Genomic DNA, 20,841 nt, shown 5'->3' with positions numbered 1-20,841 from the left:
GAAAGAAGAGTGAGGAGGAGAGAAAGTAGCATAGAGTACAATAGGTGAATGGGGGTGGGGATGGAGTTGATTAGGTACCTGGGGGTTGCAGTGAGAGAGAGACATTCAGAGATTCTTGTACAGAGAGGAGGAAAACTTCAAGGCAGGCATCCATAGGACCATATTGTCTGCAAATTTGTTTTTTAAAATAATAATAATTAGGAGTAGGCTAGTCAACCCTTTAAACCCACACTGCCCTTTGAGATCATAGCTGATCTTCTGTTTCAACACCAATTTCTTGCACTATATTCATTTCCCTTAATATTCATATTTCCCTATATTTCAAGAGCATTACATTGAATGTTAAGCACTTTGCAGTAACTTGATGAAAAGAGCCAGTAATATCCTCAGCATTTGTGGCCCAGTAACTTTATTAGAAATATTATGGAATCTTCAATATACTTTCAATCATATAAATGGGGTTATTGAGTTTTGAGAAGATGTGTAGCTCAGATTGAGGTTCTGGATGTAGATTTGTTTGCTGAGCTGAAAGGTTCATTTCCAGACATTTTGTCACCCTACTAGGTAACCTCTTCCTGCTTTCTAGTTATATGTTTGGGTTTCTTTGGGTTGGTGATGCCATTTCCTGTGGTGATGTCATTTCCTGTTCTTTTTCTCAGAGTGGTTGATGGGGTCGAACTCTTTTTGTTGAAATCATTCCGGTTAGAATGCCATGCTTCTAGGAATTCTCGTGAGTGTCTCTGTTTGGCTTGTCCTAGGATGGATGTGTTGTCCTAGTCGAAATGGTGTCCTTTCTTATCTGTATGTAAGGATACTAGTGAGAGAGGGTCATGTCATTTTGTGGCAAGTTGATGTTCATGTATCCTGGTGGCTAGTTTTCTGCCTGTTTGTCCAATGTAGCATTTGTTACAGTTCTTGCATGGTATTTTGTAAATGACATTAGTATTGCTTGTTGTCCGTATAGGGTCTTTCAAGTTCATAAGCTGCTGTTTTAGTGTGTTGGTGGATTTGTGGGCTACCATGATGCCAAGGGGTTTGAGTAGTCTGGCAGAAATTTCCGAGATGTCATGAAAATAGTCTGCCGATTTCTCAGCAACAAACCCAAACAAGCAGACAAAATGTGTTCAGAAACCCTAGCCACACTCCCCTACATCAAAGACACCGTGGAAATGACTGCCAGATTACTCGAACCCCTTGGCATCATGGTAGCCCACCAACACACTAATGAACTTGAAAGACCCTACATGGACAACAAGCAAAACTAATGTCATTTACAAAATACTGTGCAAGAACTGTAACAAATACTACATTGGACAAACAGGCAGAAAACTAGCCACCAGGATACATGAATATCAACTTGCCACAAAACATGACCCTCTCTCACTAGTATCCTTACATACAGATAAGGAAGGGCACCACCACTTCTACTGGGACAACACATCCACCCTAGGACAAGCCAATAGAGACACTCACGAGAATTCCTAGAAGCATGGCATTCCAACTAGAACACTCAACAAACACATCCGTGGCTCACTGAACTCTGTGCTAACAGTAAATTGTTATATTTACAAATACATTAAGGACAAAAGGATAACTAGGGAGACAAGAGGGCCACTCATTGATCAGCAAGGTGGCCTTTGTGTGGAGCTGGAGAAAATGGGGGAGATACTAAATGAGTATTTTGCATCAGTATTTACTGTGGAAAAGGGTATGGAATATATCGTCACAGGTGCAGTGCTGGATGACTGGAGGTTGACTAACGTGGTGCCACTATTTAAGAAGATTGGTAAGGACAAGCTAGGGAACTATAGACCAGTCAGCCTGACGTCAGTGTTGGGCATGTTGTTGGAGGGAATCCTGAGGGACAGGATGTACATGTATTTGGAAAGGCAAGGACTGATTAGGGATAGTCACCATGGTTTTGTGCGTGGGAAATCGTGTCTCACTAACTTGATTGAGGTTTTTTGAGGAAGTAACAAAGAGGATTGATGAGGGTAGAGCGATAGATGTGATCTATATGGACTTCAGTAAGGCATTCGACAAGGTTCCCCATGGAAGACTGATTAGCAAGGTTAGATCTCATGGAATACAGGGAGAACTAGCCATTTGGATACAGAACTGGCTCAAAGGTAGAAGACAGAAGGTGGTGGTGGAGGGTTGTTTTTCAGACTGGAGGCCTGTGACCAGTGGAGTGCCACAAGGATTGGTGCTGCGTCCTCTACTTTTTGTCATTTACATAACTGATCTAGATGTGAGCATAAGAGGTACAGTTAGTAAGTTTGCAGATGACACCAAAATTGGAGGTGTAGTGGACAGTAAAGAGGGTTACCCCAGATTACAACAGGATCTGTTCCAGATGGGCCAATGGGTTGAGAAGTGGCGGATGGAGTTTAATTCAGATGAATGCGAGGTGCTGCATTTTGGGAAAGCAAATCTAAGCAGGACTTATACAATGGAAAGGCCCTAGGGAATGTTGCTGAACAGAGCTCTTGGAGTGCAGGTTCATAGCTCCTTGAAAGTGGAGTCGCAGGTAGATAGGATAGTGAAGAAGGCGTTTGGTATGCTTTCCTTTATAGGTCAGAGTATTGAGTACAGGAGGTGGGAGGTCATGTTGCAACTGTACAGGACATTGGTTAGGCCACTGTTGGAATATTGTGTGCAATTCTGGTCTCCGTCCTATTGGAAAGATGTTGTGAAACTTGAAAGGGTTCAGAAAAGATTTACAAGGATGTTGGAGGATTTGAGCTATAGGGAGAGGCTGAACAGGCTGGGGTTGTCTTTCCTGGAGCGTCGGAGGCTGAGGGGGTGACCGTATAGAAGTTTACAAGATTGAGGGGCATGGATAGGGTAAATAGACAAAGTCTTTTCCCTAGGTTTGGGGAGTCCAGAACTAGAGGGCATAGGTTTAGGCTGAGAGGGGAAAGATATAAAAGAGACCTCCGGGGCAACTTTTTCCACATAGAGGCGGTACGTGTATGCAATGAGCTGCCAGAGGAAGCAACATTTAAGAGGCATTTGGATGGGTATATGAATTGGAAGGGTTTGGAGGGAGATGGGCCAGGTGCTGGCACGTGGGACTAGATTGGGTTGGGATATCTGGTCGGCATGGACTGGTTGGACCAAAGGGTCTGTTTCCATGCTGTACATCTCTATGTCTCTATATGCTGCATGTGACTGTAAAGAAAACTATCCCACCATTAAATCAGGGATACAGTGCAATTTGATTAGAACATCTGAAAATTCACATCTTGCATGTTGAGAAGATTTTCCACTTCCTCAGTAGCAAGCATAGTTGAAAACTATTAAAGCAATTCCCATGATTAGGTTTTATTCTTTCAATTTTTTTTTTCTCAAACTCACCTACTACTGAATACTGCACACTAATTATCCAGTATGTTACTTACTAGTCAACCCATTTACTACAATATTGCCATAGCTCAAAGATAATTTAGAAACAATTACAACCGATAGCAGTGTAGTCAATACGTTTTAAATACTTTTGTCCTAGCTGTCTGAACATCAACACAACAAATATGATGCTTATTTTCAGAAGAAGAGGGAAAAGGAGTCTACGTTGAGAATGAAAAATAAAAGCCATGGAAACAACAAAATGGCAACCACCGTGAACACCTGTGTGTGTGTGTGTGTGTGTGTGTGTGAGAGAGTGAGTGAGAGAGAGAGAGAGGGGAGACTGGTGTTCATAAAGCAGTACTGAACCTCACGCTGAAGCTTATCTTTCTGTATCCAAAGAGTGTCTGTACAAAGACTCCACTGTATTTGCATTTGAAACACTACTTCTAATGTCCTACAAATCCCCTATTCTTGTAGGTAGGCAACTGAAATGAAAATTCAATGGATATTGGCTGGTCAAGTTTTTTTTGTAGTTATTCAGCGCGTCAGTGAAAATGTTGCACAACTATACAAGAACATTTTATAGGCTTTCATCTTGTGGGCATTCTTAAAGCAGAAGAGAAAACGAGAAGTATCTTATGCCTGTCAATAAATATATGGTTATATTTTTCAATTCATGAAAATTGGCTAACAAACTGATTATTAAAAAGTCCTTATTCTAAACAATAATTAATACATTTAAATCAAAACATTGCTTGTTAAGCTGTCTCTGTACTTCATTATAATTTAGCAACACCAAGGGAAAGTTCTATGAAAGGATGCAAGCTTGTTTTCAGCTTCTCTAATCTGATGTTAATTCACTTAAGACTCAATTGTTCATGTTACTGTTGGGTTTAGCAAAAAGTAACTATTAGATTAGATTAGATTAGATTACTTACAGTGTGGAAACAGGCCCTTCGGCCCAACAAGTCCACACCGCCCCGCCGAAGCTCAACCCACCCATACCCCTACATGTACCCCTTACCTAACACTACGGGCAATTTAGCATAGCCAATTCACCTGACCTGCACATCTTTGGACTGTGGGAGGAAACCGGAGCACCTGGAGGAAACCCACGCAGACACGGGGAGAATGTGCAAACTCCACACAGTCAGTCGCCTAAGGCGGGAATTGAACCCGGGTCTCTGGCGCTGTGAGGCAGCAGTGCTAACCACTGTGCCACCGTGCCGCCCTATTATTTCATGAATGAGAGTGACACTGACAAGGCAGCATTTATTCCTCATCTTTAATTGCCCTTGAACTTAGCGGCTTGCTCAGCAATTTCAGAGAACAGTTAACTACAGTGGTGTGGGTCTGGAGTTAGTTGTAGGCCAGACCAACCAAATTTCTTTCCGTATAGGATGTTAGTTATCCAAATGGATTCTTATGATAATCAATGATAGCAGCATGGTCATCATTATTAAGACTAGACTTTATTAACCGAATTAAGCAATCGGGGAGGTTGCCTGATGTCAGACAGGAGCTTAATTACATTCAAAAGGCACAGCATCAACATCATCAGCTCTGTGATTTAAATGCACTGGATGTACGTGGAGGGGTACACGTTTTGACTGTTCAGAAGCAGATCCATGGCACAGAGTACCTTGCCTCAGGAAACCACAGAAGATGAGCTCAAGTTAGCACCCTGGAAAGAGCAGGATAACCCTGAAGCCTCAAAAAGCTCATTTTGCCTGCGTTTGACCCATATCCCTCTAAAGCTTTCCTATCCATGTACCTGTCCAAATGTCTTTGCAATTGCAATTTTATCTGTTTGTACCACTTCCTCTGGGAATAAACATTAAATAGTCAAAGGCATTATTTTGATGAATCCATCATTATCATTATTCTGGGGTTACCATGGACCTGAAACTGTATCAGCCACTTAAATACTGTGGCTGCAAGAGCAGGTTAAAGTTTCGGAATTCTGCCATGTGTAACTCAATTCTCCATAGGATGTTCACCAACTTCAAGGAAGAAGTCTGCGATATCATGGAGTATTGACCAGTAAGATTCATAGATCTTAGATAGATACATAGACTCAAACAGCCCAGAAAAGGCCCTTCAGCACATTGAGTCTACACTGACATAACTATCACTCTAGGTGGTTAATCTCAATTTCCTGCACTTGTTCTATATCCTTGAATGTTATGATAGTTGGAGGGCTCATCCAAGTATTTTCTGAAGGTTGTAAGATTTCAATCCTCTACTACCTTCCTAGGCAGTGTATTCCAGATTCCTACTACCCACTGAGTGAAAAAGTTTTTTCCCAAATTCCCTCTTAAGCTCTTGTCCCTTAACCTAAAACTATGCCATCTCACGATGACCCCTCAACCAAGGGGAACAGTTGCTCGCTGTTCACCCATAGCCCTCATAATCTTATACACATCAATCAAATTCCCCTCCCCCCAGTCATCTCTGCTGTCAAGAAAACAGTCCCAACATATCCAGTCTCTCGTTATATCACAATGTCTCTGTCCCAAGAAACATTCTGGTGAACCTCCTCTGTACCTCCCTGAGTGCTAACACATCTTTCCTGCACTGAGGTGACCAGAATTGCACACTCCAGGTATGGCATGATTGATACTCTGTACAACTGCAACATTACCTCCTTGCTCTTATACTCCAGGCCATGACTGATGAAAGTGTCCCATATGCCTTGCTAACTATCCTATTCACATGCTCTGCCAAACTTAAAGGATCTGTGAATAATTACCCCAAGATCCCTCTGTTCCTCTTAAGATATTCAATGTTCTGCCATTTATTAAATATTCCATCACCTTATTTCTTCTTCCAAAGTGCATCAACTCGCATTGATCATAATTAAATACAGGTAGTTCTGGGATAAAGCTTGTTTCGGCAACACGATTTGGCTATACCGTCGCTGATGAATTAGGAAACAGTATTTTGGAGAACGTTTACCTCCGTTGGCAATAGCGCAATTCCAGCGGGTATTAGTTCATATGCATTATTCTGTGTGCCAAAATATTTGCGCCGTTCTGTGCATGCACTAATATTCTTGCTGTTCTGGGCATGCATGGTGTTGGTGTTGATCTTGGTGCCGTTCTGCACATGAGCTGATGTCAGCTACCAACAGAGCAGCTTTCTGTGAGAGGTACTGTACAGAGAAAAGCTTTCGTACATTTTTTAAATGTACTGTGTTAAGTTTACTTTTGTTTTGTTAATAATATGATCTCAACCTTCATTTGGGCTATGCAAGAGTTTTCATTAGACTTTTGGGTAATGTTTGAGCAATTGTGAGTGATATTTTTTGCTGGTCTGCCCCAAACCCCACTTTTCCCATAGGCCCCATTATTTCTATTAAGTGACTTTCTACTAAGCAAAATTTCGCCGGATTGCAACTATGGCATTATAGGAGAATTACGTACCATCTGACCAACCCATCTATATCTTCCTGTAAAACCATCTCCTTTGCTATTAACCATGCTACCAATTTTGGCATCTTCTGTAAATTTGCTTAACATTCCTCCCACACTTTCATCTATATCATTTATGTATAGTCCCAGGACTGATCCTTGTGGTACACTGCTATACACCAGCTTCCTGACACTCAAACAGCTTTTTACCACTATCCTTTGAGTCCTATTACTAACCTAGATGCTGATCAATCTCGCCAAGTTTCCCTGAATTCCATGTGCTTTCACCTTCTCAACTAGTCTTCCATGTAGGATCTTGTCAAAAGCTTTGCTAAGAACCATATAAATTACATCAAGTGAACATCCCTCATCCACTCACTTGATCACATTTTCAAAAAATTCTAATAAATTTGTTAAGCATAACCTCCCTCTGACAAAGCCATGGTTAATATCTCTAATTAACCCATACCTTTCCAAGTAGGTTTTCATTTGCTCCTTCAGAACTTTCTCCAATAGTTTCCCTACCATTGATGTGAGACTCAATGATCTGTAATTTCCTGGTTCATCTCTATCACACCTCTTGAAAAGTATAACCACATTAGCCACCCTCCAGACTTTTGGCACTTCCCTGTGGCCAGACAGGAATTGAAATTTTGTGTCAGAGTCCCTGTAATTTCCTGCCTCAACTCCCACAGCAACCTGGGATGCAAACCATCCAGGCCAGGGGATTAGTCCATTCTTCAGCCTGATAGAGTCTTCACTACCTGCTCATTTCCTATGTCAAACAGTGCAGTCCCTCCCAGTCCTTTTTCCTGAATTCTGTATCTACATTCCCCTTTTCCAGAGTGAAGACTGATTTAATAACCTTCTCATTTAATAACCTTCCAATATCCTGCAGCTTCAATGTTGCTCCCTTGGTCCTTATTCTTTCACTGGTTAACTTCTGGCCTTTAATTATTTATAAAATATCTTAGGATTTCCCCTAATCCTGTTCTCAAGTCCTTTCCTCATTGCCCCCTTTTGCTCTTAATTTCTCTTCTGCATTTCCTGTATTCCACAGGGCCACAGCTAAGATGCTAAAAGCCCTTCTCTTCTTCCTCATCCAGTCCTGAATTGTCCTAGATATCCACACTTCTCTGAACTTTATCTACCTACTCCCCCCAACTACTCTGCTACAGATTTACCTGCAAGGAGCTGTTCCCATTCAACTGTGGCCAGATCCTGCTTCATTTTAATAAAATCTGCCTTCCCCCGATCCAAAGCCATCTTTTGCAGGCCATCTTTTTCCTTGTCCTGGACAAATTTGAACTGTACCGTGTTGTGGTTGCTATCGCTAAAATGTTCCCCCAATGTCATATCGAAAAATTGTCTGGCTTCTTTACCCAGAACAAGAGCCATCACTGCACCATCCCTTATTGGGTCTATTATGATTTGATACAAAAAACTCCTCTGAATACATTTGAAGAAATCTGCTCCCGCTAAACCCTTAACACTGTGACTATGAAGTTGTGGATTCGTTCGCAGAGCTGCTGTGTCTTTCTGCAAATGTTTTGACGCCTCAGTAGGTGACACTATCAGTGCATTTTTGATAAGGTGTTGGTGCTCTGTCCTGCCTGGTGTTTATATATCTCTGTTTGTTGGTATCTGAGTGGTTTGTTTACAGAGTCCAGTTCAATGTGGCTATTGATTGAGTTCCGGTTGGAGTGCCATGCTTCAAGCAGCAGTGTTTTGTAGAGGAATAAGACAGTGCTATTCTCTGGGTCGAAGACTGAAAGAAGCAATAATGGCCTTTAGAAGAGTGACATGCTCTTCGGACTATATCAGCAATGCATGCTGTTGGTTGCCAATCCTATCAGATTGAATGGATCGGTTGGAGACACAGTTAGAGGCAATGAAGAATTTACAAGAGTGGGGGTGTGATGGGTGGCAATTATTGGAAGGGAAATAAGTCACAGATACAGTCACATAGATGGGTAAACTCCAGGAAAGGTAAGAGAGGTAGGCAGAAAGTGCAGGGGTCTTCTGTGGTTATCCCCATTTCAAATAGGTATGCTGTTTTGGAAAATATAGGGGATGATGGATTCTCAGGGAATGTAGCACGAACAGCCAAGTTTCTGGTATTGAGAATGGCTCTAATGTAATGAGGGATATGTCGGGTTCCAAGAGGTCAATTGTGTTAGGGGATTCTCTAGTCCAAGGCACAGACAGACGTTTCTGTGGCCAGTAGCGAAAAATCAGAATGGTGTGTTGTTTCCCTTGTGCTGGGATCAAGGATGTCTCAGAGAGGGTGCAGAATGTTCTCAAGTGGGAGAGAGTCCAGCAGGAGGTCATTCTATACATTGGAACCAACGACATAGGAAGGGAAAAGGATGAGATTCTGAAGGGAGAATACAGAGAGTTATGCAGGAAATTAAAAAGAAGGTCCTCAAGAGTAGTAATATCTGGATTATTCCTGGTGCTATGAGCTAGTGAGGGCAGGAATAGGAGGATGGAGCAGATGAATGCATGGCTGAGGAGATGGTGTGTGGAAGAAGGATTCACATTTTTAAACCATTGGAATCTCTTCTTGGCTAGAAGTGACTTGTACAAGAAGGATGGATTGCACCTGAATTGGAAGGGGACTAATATACTGGCAGGGAGATTTGCTAGAGCTGCTTGGGAGGATTTAAACTAGTAAGAATGGGGGGTGGTGGTGGTTGAGGGTGGGGGGTGGGACCCAGGGATACATGAGAAAACAGAGCAATCTGAGACTGGTACAGTTGAGAAAAGAAGTGAGTCAAACAGTCAGGGCAGGAAGGGATAAAGCAGAGAAAAAGGTAGGGCTGATAAATTAAACTGCATTTATTTCAATGCAAGAGGCCTAACAGGGAAGGCAGATGAACTCAGGCATGGTGAGGAACATGGGACTGGGATATCATAGCAATTACACAAACATGGCTCAGGGATGGACAGGACTGGCAGCTGAATGTTCCAGGATACAAATGCTACAGGAAGGATAGAAAGGGAGGCAAGAAAGGAGGGAGAGTGGTGTTTTTGATAAGGGATAGCGTTACAGCTGTACTTAGGGAGGATATTCCCGGAAATACATCCAAGGAAGTTATTTGGGTGGAACAGAGAACTAAGAAAAGGACGGCCACATTATTGGGATTGTATTAAAGACCCCCTAATAGTCAGCAGGAAATTGAGAAACAAATTTGTAAGGAGATTTCAGTTATCTGGAAGAATAATAGGATGGTTATGGTAGGGAATTTTAACTTTCTAAACATAGACTGGGACTGCCACAGTGTTAAGGGTTTGGATGGAGAAAAATTTGTTAAAGTGTGTACAAGAAAATTTTCTGATTCAGTATGTGGATGTACTTCTAGAGCAAAACTTGACCTACTCTTGGGAAATAAGGCAGAGCAGGTGACTAAGGTGTCAATGGGGGAGCACTTTGGGGCCAGCAACTATAATTCTATTAGTTTTAAAGTAGTGATGGAAAATGATAGACCAGATCTAAAAGTTGAACTTCTAAATTGGAGGAAGGCCAATTTTGAGGGTATTAGGCAAGAACTTTCAAAAGCTGATTGGGGGCAGATGTTCTCAAGTAAAGGGATGGCTGGAAAATGGGAAGCCTTCAGAAATGAGATAATGAGAGTCCAGAGACAGTATATCCCTGTTAGGGTGAAAGGAAAGGCTGGTAGGTATAGGGAATGCTGGATGACTAAAGAAATTGAGGGTTTGGTTAAGAAAAAGAAGGAAGCATATGTCAGGTATAGATAGGAGAGATCGAGTGAATCCTTACAAGAGTATAAAGGCAATTGGAGTATACTTAAGAGGGAAATCAGGAGGGCAAAAAGGGGACATGAGATAGCTTTGGCCAACAGAGTTAAGGAGAATCAGTGGGCGGCACGGTGGCACAGTGGTTAGCACTGCTGCCTCACAGCGCCAGAGACCCGGGTTCAATTCCCGCCTCAGGCGACTGACTGTGTGGAGTTTGCACGTTCTCCCCGTGTCTGCGTGGGTTTCCTCTGGGTGCTCCGTTTTCCTCCCACAGTCCAAAGATGTGCAGGTCAGGTGAATTGGCCACGCCAGAGTTAGGTAAGGGGTAAATGTAGGGGTATGGGTGGGTTGCGCTTCGGCGGGTCGCTGTGGACTTGTTGGGCCGAAGGGCCTGTTTCCACACTGTAATCTAATCTAATCCAAAGGTTTTTACAAATACATTAAGGACAACAGGGTAACTATGGAGAGAATAGGGCCCGTAACGATCAGTCTCAGCAAAGGACTCACCTTCATCCCCCTCCGTCCACGCATCAATGAATTTAATACACGGCGTGACGTTGAACACTTCTTCTGCCGCCTCCACCTCCGAGCTTACTTTCACAATCAGGACTCCCGCCCACCTTCTGAGGACCCCTTCGCCCACCTCCAACACACTGCATCCACCTGGACACCCTGCACTGGCCTATTATCTGCCCTAGACCTCTTCATATCCAACTGCCGCCGGGATATTAACCGCCTCAACCTGTCTACCCTCCTCCCCTACTCCAACCTCTCACCCTCACAACGCACAGCCCTCCAATCCCTCTGCTCCAATCCCAACCTCACCATCAAGCCAGCAGATAAAGGGGGCGCAGTAGTAGTCTGGCGCACTGATCTCTACACCGCTGAAGCCAAACGCCAACTCGAGGACATCTCTTGCTACCGTCCCCTCGACCATGACCGCACTCCCCATCACCAACCCATCATCTCCCAGGCCATACAGAACCTCATCACCTCAGGAGATCTCCCACCCACAGCTTCCAACCTCATAGTCCGGGAACCCCGCACTGCCCGGTTCTACCTCCTTCTCAAGATCCACAAGCCTGACCATCTTGGCCGACCCATTGTCTCAGCATGCTCCTGCCCCACTGAACTCATCTCTACCTACCTCAACACTGTCCTATTCCCCCCTAGTCCAGTAACTCCCCACATATGTTCGAGACACCACCCATGCCCTCCACCTCCTCCAAGACTTCCATTTCCCGGGAAGCCCCCAACGCCTCATCTTTACCATGGATATCAAATCCCTCTACACCTCCACCTGCCATGACCAGGGCCTCTAAGCCCTCCGTTTCTTCCTCTCCCAACGTCCCCAACAGTACCCTTCCACTGACACTCTCATTCGTTTGGCCGAACTGGTCCTCACCCTTAACAATTTCTCCTTCGAATCTTCCCACTTCCTCCAGACCAAAGGGGTAGCCATGGGCACACGTATGGGCCCCAGATATGCCTGTCTCTTTGTTGGCTACATAGAACAGTCGATCTTCCGTAATTACACCGGCACCACTCCCCACCTCTTCCTCCGCTACATTGATGGCTGCATTGGCGCCACCTCGTGCTCCCGCGAGGAGGTTGAGCAATTCATCAACTTCACCAACACATTCCACCCTGACCTTAAATTTACCTGGACCATCTCTGACACCTCCCTCCCCTTCCTGGACCTCTCCATCTCCATTAATGACAACTGACTTGACACTGACATTTTTTACAAACCCACCAACTCCCACAGCTACCTGGACTACACCTCTTCCCACCCTACCTCTTGCAAAAATGCCATCTCGTATTCCCAATTCCTCCGCCGTATCTGCTCCCAGGAGGACCAGTTCCACCACAGAACACACCAGATGGCCTCCTTCTTTAGAGACTGCAATTTCCTTTCCCACGTGGTTAAGGATGCCCTCCAACGCATCTCGTCCACATTCCGCACTTCCACCCTCAGACACCACCCCTCCAACCATAACAAGGACAGAATGCCCCTGGTGCTCACCTTCCACCCTACCAACCTTCGCATAAACCAAATCATCCGCCGACATTTCCGCCACCTCCAAACAGACCCCACCACCAGGGATATATTTCCCTCCCCACCCCTTTCCGCCTTCCGCAAAGACTGTTCCCTCCGTGACTACCTGGTCAGGTCCACGCCCCACTACAACCCACCCTCCCATCCTGGCACCTTCCTCTGCCACCGCAGGAACTGCAAAACCTACGCCCACACCTTCTCCCTCACCTCCATCCAAGGCCCTAAAGGAGCCTTCCACATCCATCAAAGTTTTACCTGCACATCCACTAATATCATTTATTGTATCCGTTGCTCCCGATGTGGTCTCCTCTACATTGGGGAGACTGGACGCCTCCTAGCAGAGCGCTTTAGGGAACATCTCCGGGACACCTGCACCAATCAACCACACCGCCCTGTGGCCCAACATTTCAACTCCCCCTCCCACTCTGCCGAGGACATGGAGGTTCTGGGCCTCCTTCACTGCCGCTCCCTCACCACCAGACGCCTGGAGGAAGAATGTCTCATCTTCCGCCTCGGAACACTTCAACCCCAGGGCATCAATGTGGACTTCAACAGTTTCCTCATTTCCCCTTCCCCCACCTCACCCTAGTTCCAAACTTCCAGCTCAGCACTGTCCCAATGACTTGTCCGACTTGCCTATCTTCTTTTCCACCTATCCACTCCACCCTCCTCCCTGACCTATCACCTTCATCCCCTCCCCCACTCACCCATTGTACTATGCTACTTTCTCCCCACCCCCACCCTCCTCGAGTTTATCTCTCCACGCTTCAGGCTCTCTGCCTTTATTCCTGATGAAGGGCTTTTGACCGAAGCGTTGATTTTACTGCTCCTCAGATGCTGCCTGAACTGCTGTGCTCTTCCAGCACCACTAACCAGAATCTGGTTTCCAGTATTTGCAGTCATCGTTTTTACCGAGAGAATAGGGCCCGTCAATGATCATGGATTAGTGGTGCTGGAAGAGCACAGCAATTCAGGCAGCATCCGAGGACAGGCAAAATCGACGTTTCGAGCAAAAGCCCTTCATCAGGAATAAAGGCAGAGAGCCTGAAGCATGGAGTGATAAGCTAGAGGAGGGTGGGGGTGGGGAGAGTGTAGCATAGAGTACAATAGGTAGGTGGGGAAGGAGATGAAGGTGATAGGTCAGGGAAGAGAGGGTGGAGTGGATAGGTGGAAAAGGAGCTGGGCAGGTCGGACAAGTCCGGACAGGTCGAGTTACTGGAGGTTAGAAACTAGGATGAGGTGGGGGAAGGGGAAATGAGGAAACTGTTGAAATCCACATTGATGCCCTGGAGTTGAAGTGTTCCGAGGCGGAAGATGAGGCGTTCTTCCTCCAGGCATCTGGTGGTGAGGGAGCGGCGGTGGAGGAGGCCCAGCACCTCCATATTCTCGGCAGAGTGGGAGGGGGAGTTGAAATGTTGAGCCACTGGGCGATTTGGTTGATTGATGCGGGTGTCTCTGAGATGTTCTCTAAAGCGCTCTGCTAGGAGGTGTCCAGTCTCCCCAATGTAGAGGAGTCCGCATCGGGAGCAACGGATACAATAGATGATATTAGTGGATGTGCAGGTAAAACTTTGATGGATGTGGAAGGCTCCTTTAGGGCCTTGGATGGAGGTGAGGGAGGAGGTGTGGGCACAGGTTTTACAGTTCCTGCGGTGGCAGGGGAAAGTGCCAGGATGGGAGGGTGGGTCGTAGGGGGGCGTGGACCTGACCAGGTAGTCACGGAGGGAACGGTCTTTGCGGAAGGCGGAGAGGGGTGGGGAGGGAAATATATCCCTGGTGGTGGGGTCTGTTTGGAGGTGGCGGAAATGTCGGCGGATGATTTGGTTTATGCGAAGGTTGGTAGGGTGGAAGGTGAGCACCAGGGGCGTTCTGTCCTTGTTGCGGTTGGAGGGGTTGGGTCTGAGGGCGGAGGTGCGGGATGTGGATGAGATGCGTTGGAGGGCATCTTTAACCACGTGGGAAGGGAAATTGCAGTCTCTAAAGAAGGAGGCCATCTGGTGTGTTCTATGGTGGAACCGCTCCTCCTGGGAGCAGATAAGGCGGAGGTGGAGGAATTGGGAATACGGGATGGCATTTTTGCAAGAGGTAGGGTGGGAAGAGGTGTAATCCAGGTAGCTGTGGGAATCGGTGGGTTTGTAGAAAATGTCAGTGTCAAGTCGGTCGTCACTGATGGAGATGGAGAGGTCCAGGAAGGGGAGGGAGGTGTCAGAGATGGTCCAGGTAAATTTAAGGTCAGGGTGGAATGTGTTGGTGAAGTTGATGAATTGCTCAACCTCCTCGCGGGAGCACGAGGTGGCGCCAATGCAGTCATCAATGAAGCGGAGAAAGAGGTGGGGAGTGGTGCCGGTGTAATTACGGAAGATCAACTGCTCTACGTAGCCAACAAAGAGACAGGCATAGCTGGGGCCCATACGTGTGCCCATGGCTACCCCTTTGGTCTGGAGGAAGTGGGAGGATTCAAAGGAGAAATTGTTAAGGGTGAGGACCAGTTCGGCCAAACGAATGAGAGTGTCGGTGGAGGGGTACTGTTGGGAACGTCTGGAGAGGAAAAAACGGAGGGCTTGGAGGCCCTGGTCATGGCGGATGGAGGTGTAGAGGGATTGGATATCCATGGTGAAGATGAGGCGTTGGGGGCCGGGGAAACGGAAGTCTTGGAGGAGGTGGAGGGCGTGGGTGGTGTCTCGAACGTATGTGGGGAGTTCCTGGACTAGGGGGGATAGGACAGTGTCGAGGTAGGTAGAGATGAGTTCAGTGGGGCAGGAGCATGCTGAGACAATGGGTCGGCCAGGGTGGTCAGGCTTGTGGATCTTGGGAAGGAGGTAGAACTGGGCAGTGCGGGGTTCCCGGACTATGAGGTTGGAAGCTGTGGGTGGGAGATCTCCTGAGGTGATGAGGTTGTGTATGGTCTGGGAGATGATGGTTTGGTGATGGGGGGTGGGGTCATGGTCAAGGGGGCGGTAGGAAGAGGTGTCCTCGAGTTGGCGTTTGGCTTCAGCGATGTAGAGGTCAGTGCGCCAGACTACCACTGCGCCCCCTTTGTCCGCTGGCTTGATGGTGAGGTCAGGATTGGAGCAGAGGGATTGGAGGGCTGCGCGTTGTGAGGGTGAGAGGTTGGAGTGGGGGAGGGGGGTCGACAGGTTGAGGCGGTTAATGTCCCGGCGGCAGTTGGAAATGAAGAGGTCGAGGGCAGGTAATAGGCCAGCGCGGGGTGTCCAGGTGGATGTAGTGTGTTGGAGGTGGGCGAAGGGGTCCTCGGAAGGTGGGCGGGAGTCCTGATTGTGAAAGTAAGCTCGGAGGCGGAGGTGACGGAAGAATTGTTCGATGTCACGGCGTGTGTTAAATTCATTGATGTGTGGACGGAGGGGGACAAAGGTGAGTCCTTTGCTAAGGACTGATTGTTCCCGTCAATGATCAGCAAGGCAGCCTTTGTGTGGAGCCGCAGGAGATACTAAATGAGTATTTTGCATCAGCTTTTACTGTGGAAAAAGACATGGAAGGGATAGAATGTAGGGAAATAGATGGTGGCACCTTGAAAAATGTCCATATTACAGAGGAGGAAGTGCTGGATGTCTTTTAACACATAAAAGTGGATAAATCCTCAGGACCTGATCAGGTGTACCCTAGGACTCTGCGGGAAGCTAGGAGAGTAATTGCTGGGCTCCTTACTGAGATATTTGTATCATCGATAGTCACAGGTGAGGTGCTGGAAGATTGGAGGTTGGCTAACGTGATGCCATTGTTTAAGAAGGGAGGTAAGGACAAGCCAGGAACTAAAAACTAGTCAGCCTGACGTCAGTGGTAGGCAAGTTGTTGGATGAAATCCTGAGGGACAGGATGTACATGTATTTGGAATTAGGAATAATCAACATGACTTTGTGCATGGGGAATCATGTCTCACAAACTTGATTGAGTTCTTTGAAGAAGTAACAAAGAGGATTGATGAGGACAGAGTGGTAGATGTGATATATATGGACTTCAGTAAGGCATTTGACAAGGTTCCCCTTGGGAGACTGGTTAGCAAGATGAGATCTCATGGAGTACTGGAGAACTAGCCATTTGGATACAGAACTGGCTCAAAGGTAGAAGACAGAGCGTGGCGGTGGAGGCTTGTTTTTCAGACTGGAGGATTGTGACTAGTGGAGTGCCACAAGGATCACTGCTGGATCCACTACTTTTCATCATTTATATAAATGATTTGCATGTGAGCATAAGAGGTATAGTTAGTAAGTTTGCAGACGACACCAAAATTGGAGGTGTAGTGGACAGCAAAGAAGGTTACCTCAGATTACAACAGATCTTGATCAGATGGGGCAATGGGTTGAGGAGTGTCAGATGGAGTATAATTTAGATAAATGCGATAAAAGCGAATCTTAGCAGGACTTATGCATTTAATTGTAAGTTCCTAGGGAGTGTTGCTGAACAAACAGTGCAGTTTCATAGCTCCTTGAAAGGAGAGTTGCAGCTAGATAGGATAGTGAAGAAGGCATTTGAATAGGAAGGGTTTGGAGGGACCTGGGCCAGGTGTTGGCAGGTGGGACTAGATTGGGTTGGGATATCTGGTCGGCATGAGTTGGACCGAAGGGTCTGTTTCCGTGCTGTATATCTCTTTGACTCTAATTCTCTGGCGTGTCCCTGTTTCCCCTGTGCTAGGATGTTTACATCATTCCAGTTGAATTCGTGTCCTTTGTTGTCTGTGCAGTTGGAAATGAGAGAGTGCTCATCATGTTGGGCAGTGGCAAGCTGATATTCATGCACCGTATGGTCAGTTTTATTCCTGTTTTTCCTATGTAGTGTTTTTCACAGTCTTTGCAGGATGTCCTGTAGATAACTCGTCCTGTTGGTTGTGAGTGTCGAGTCTTTAACCTTTGTGAGGAGCTGATGGGCTACTAAGGTTCCCAGGGGTCTGAGTAGTCGGGTGGTTACCTCTGATATGTCTTTGATGTATGGTATGGTCACTATCATGTCTGTCAAACTATTAAAACTCACCCACAACAATGATACAGACAACACAGAGATATGGATAAAGAATCTCTCAGACTGACCACTCACAGACTCAGGGAAATCCATCCTGGTACACGGACTAAATTCTAACTACAAAGATGCCAGGGAAACCAATTTCCTCACAGCCCTAGAGTCCACACTAAAAAGCAACGGACTGGATGAAGAAACACAACAGTCTATCAGACAGATGATAGCCCTGACCCTAACCAGAAAAGGAAACTGGAACACATGCACCACAGAAGAAAGGAAAACACTGGAGAAACTCAAAAAGAACAAGAACATAGTGATACTATCAGTGTACAAAGGAAGGATGACGATAATACTCAACAGAAACCAGTACACAGAGAAAGCAAATTAACTACTCAGTGATACTGCCATTTACCAACAGGTGGCAATAGACCCAATCCCACAACTTGAGGACAGATTGCCATGACACTCAACGACTACACAGCACAGTAGACATCAGCAAAACAGACCTGCAAAAGAAGAAACCCAATAGATCCAACACACCCCGATTCTATGGACTACCCAAGGTTCACAAAGCAGGAACACCGTCGGGCCTATTAATATCATTCCCAGGGACACCTACCTACAGGTGAGTCAAGGAGCTGCAAACAAGACTGAAACACCGAATAGAATACTCCAACCACTCCATTCACTCCTCCTAAGAGTTCCTCAACAGCATCAGAAACACCAAAATAGAAGAGGATGAAATAATGTTTTCATTTGATTTAACAGCACTCTTTACATGTATAGACATCAACCTAGCTAAGGATGCCATTGCCACATTATTGGACAATGTGGTTATTAGGATACCCGATGACACCAGCAGCATTAACAAAAACAGCACATTGAAACTACTAGACCTATGCCTGCAAACTCACTTTACATTCAATGGACAAGTGTACACACAAATCAATAGAACACCAATGGGGGTCCTCAATATCAGGACTGATAGCAGAAGCAGTAATGCAATGCTTAGAATGGACAGCCCTCCCCATCATCTAACCCAAACTCTTGATCCGGTGTGTAGATGACACCTTTGTCATCATTAAACGCACACAAATGGAGGAAACCATCACCACATCAATAACATCCTCACCGGTATAAAGTTCACTAAAGAAGAGGAAAACATTCCTGAAGAAGGGCTTATGCCTGAAACATCAATTCTCCTGCTCCTTGGATGCTGCCTGACCTGCTGCGCTTTTCCAGCGATACATTTTTCAGCTTCCAAGAGGAAAACACCAACAGACTCCCCTTCCTGGATGTTTTAGTGGAATGCACACCTACTGGGGAGCTCCAGACCAGTATGTACAGGAAGAATACTCATACCGACCAGATACTGAACCATCACAGCAACCACCCCTGCACACAAAAATGGAACTGCATTAGGACATTATTTAAACAGGCAAGGACACACTGCAGCAACCCAGAATTCCAGAAGGCAGAATAGGAACACAATTACTTATGGGTCAAACTCAAGTAAGAAAACACTATATGACCAGACACAATAGTGATCATACCATACTTCAAAGACATATCAGAGATAACCACCCAACTATGCAGACCCCTGGAAATGTTACTGGCCCACAAACCAGTAAATACCTTCCGCTAGCTCCTCACAAATGTTAAAGACTGACACCTACATCAATCAGGATAAACATTATCTACAAGATACCCTGCAAAGACTGAAAAACACTATATAGGACAAACAGGAAGAAAGCTGACCATACGCATGCATGAACATCAACTTGCCGCTGCCAGACATGACCAGACATCTCGCATTTCCAACCACAAAGACACAAGGACACAAATTCAACTGGGACGATGTAACCATCAGGTGAAACAGAGACACGCTAGAGAATTCCTTGAAGCCTGGCACTCAACTGGAACTCAATCAACAGACACATTGAACTGAACCCTACATACAAACCACTCAAATACAGAACTCGTGAAGTACCAACAAACAGAGACTTATAAACAGCAGGCCGGACAGAGCACAAACACCTTATCAAAGATGGACTGATGATGTTACCTAGCAAGGTGACGAAACGTTTGCAGAAAGACACATGGGCTCAGCGAACGAATCCACAACCTCATCCACAACTCGAGCTACAAATCTTCTCAAGAACTATGACAGTCCTGATTTATATTGGGAAAGTTGAAATCCCTTAGTATAATTACCTGATTATGACTCTCACACATCTCTGTGAACTGTCTACATGTTTGCTCCTCTATTTCCCACTGACTCTTGGGGACTTATAACATACTCCAGTAAATTGGTTGCCCCCTGAATATTCCCAAGTTCTATTCACAAAGCCTCTTTTGAGGACCCTTCCAAGATATCACCTCTCCTTACTGAAGTAATTGATAGTGCTACACCAGACCCTTAATTAATAGTGCTACACCAGACCCTTTTTACACCCTCCTCTGTCTTGTCTAAAGATCCTGTACCCCAGAATATTGAGTTGCAAGTTCAGCCCTTCCCTCAATCATGTTTCCATGATGGCAACAACATCACAGTTCCATGTCTCAATCCATGTCATTAACTCATCAGTCTGATCTATTACATGCTTAGCATTAAAGACCATCCAGCCTATCTTATTCTCTTGACACTCCATATAGCGGAATTCACTGTGACTGGCTTCCTTTATTCAGATGGGCTGAGGAGAGGGAGATGGAGTTCACTTTAGATAAATGTGAGGTATTGCATTTTGGTAAGGCAAATTAGGGCAGGACTTATACACTTAATGATAGGCCCTGGGGAGTGTTGTCGAAGGAAGATACCTTGGGATCAGTTTCATAGTTCCTTGGAAGTGGAGTCACAGGTAGACAGAGTAGTGAAGAAGATGTTTGGTATGCTTGCCTTTATTGATCAAAGCATTGATTATAGGAGTTGAAATGTCATATTGCAGCTTTACAGGACATTGAAGAGGCCACTTTTGGAATACTGTGTTCAATTCTGGTCTCCTTGCTTTGGGAAGAGTATTATGACACTTGAAAGGATTCAGAAAAGATTTACAAGGATGTTGCTGGGTTGAATAATAGGAAGAGGCTGAACAGGCTGGAACTATTTTCCCTGGAGCATCGTAGGCTAAGGGGTGACCTTATATAGGTTTATAAAATCATGAGGGGCATGTACAGAGTGAATAGCCAAGGTCTGTTTCTATGCTGTGTGACTCTATGACTTGCCCTGCCTTATTTCCCAAGAGAAGGTCAAGTTTTGCTTCTTCTCTAGTAGATAAATCTACATAT

The sequence above is a fragment of the Chiloscyllium plagiosum genome, unplaced genomic scaffold (genome assembly GCF_037043375.1).
Source record: "Chiloscyllium plagiosum isolate Xiang-an unplaced genomic scaffold, Cpla_swu_hap1 HiC_scaffold_1, whole genome shotgun sequence".
Taxonomy (NCBI): Eukaryota; Metazoa; Chordata; class Chondrichthyes; order Orectolobiformes; family Hemiscylliidae; genus Chiloscyllium; species Chiloscyllium plagiosum.
This window is presented reverse-complemented; position numbering follows the sequence as displayed.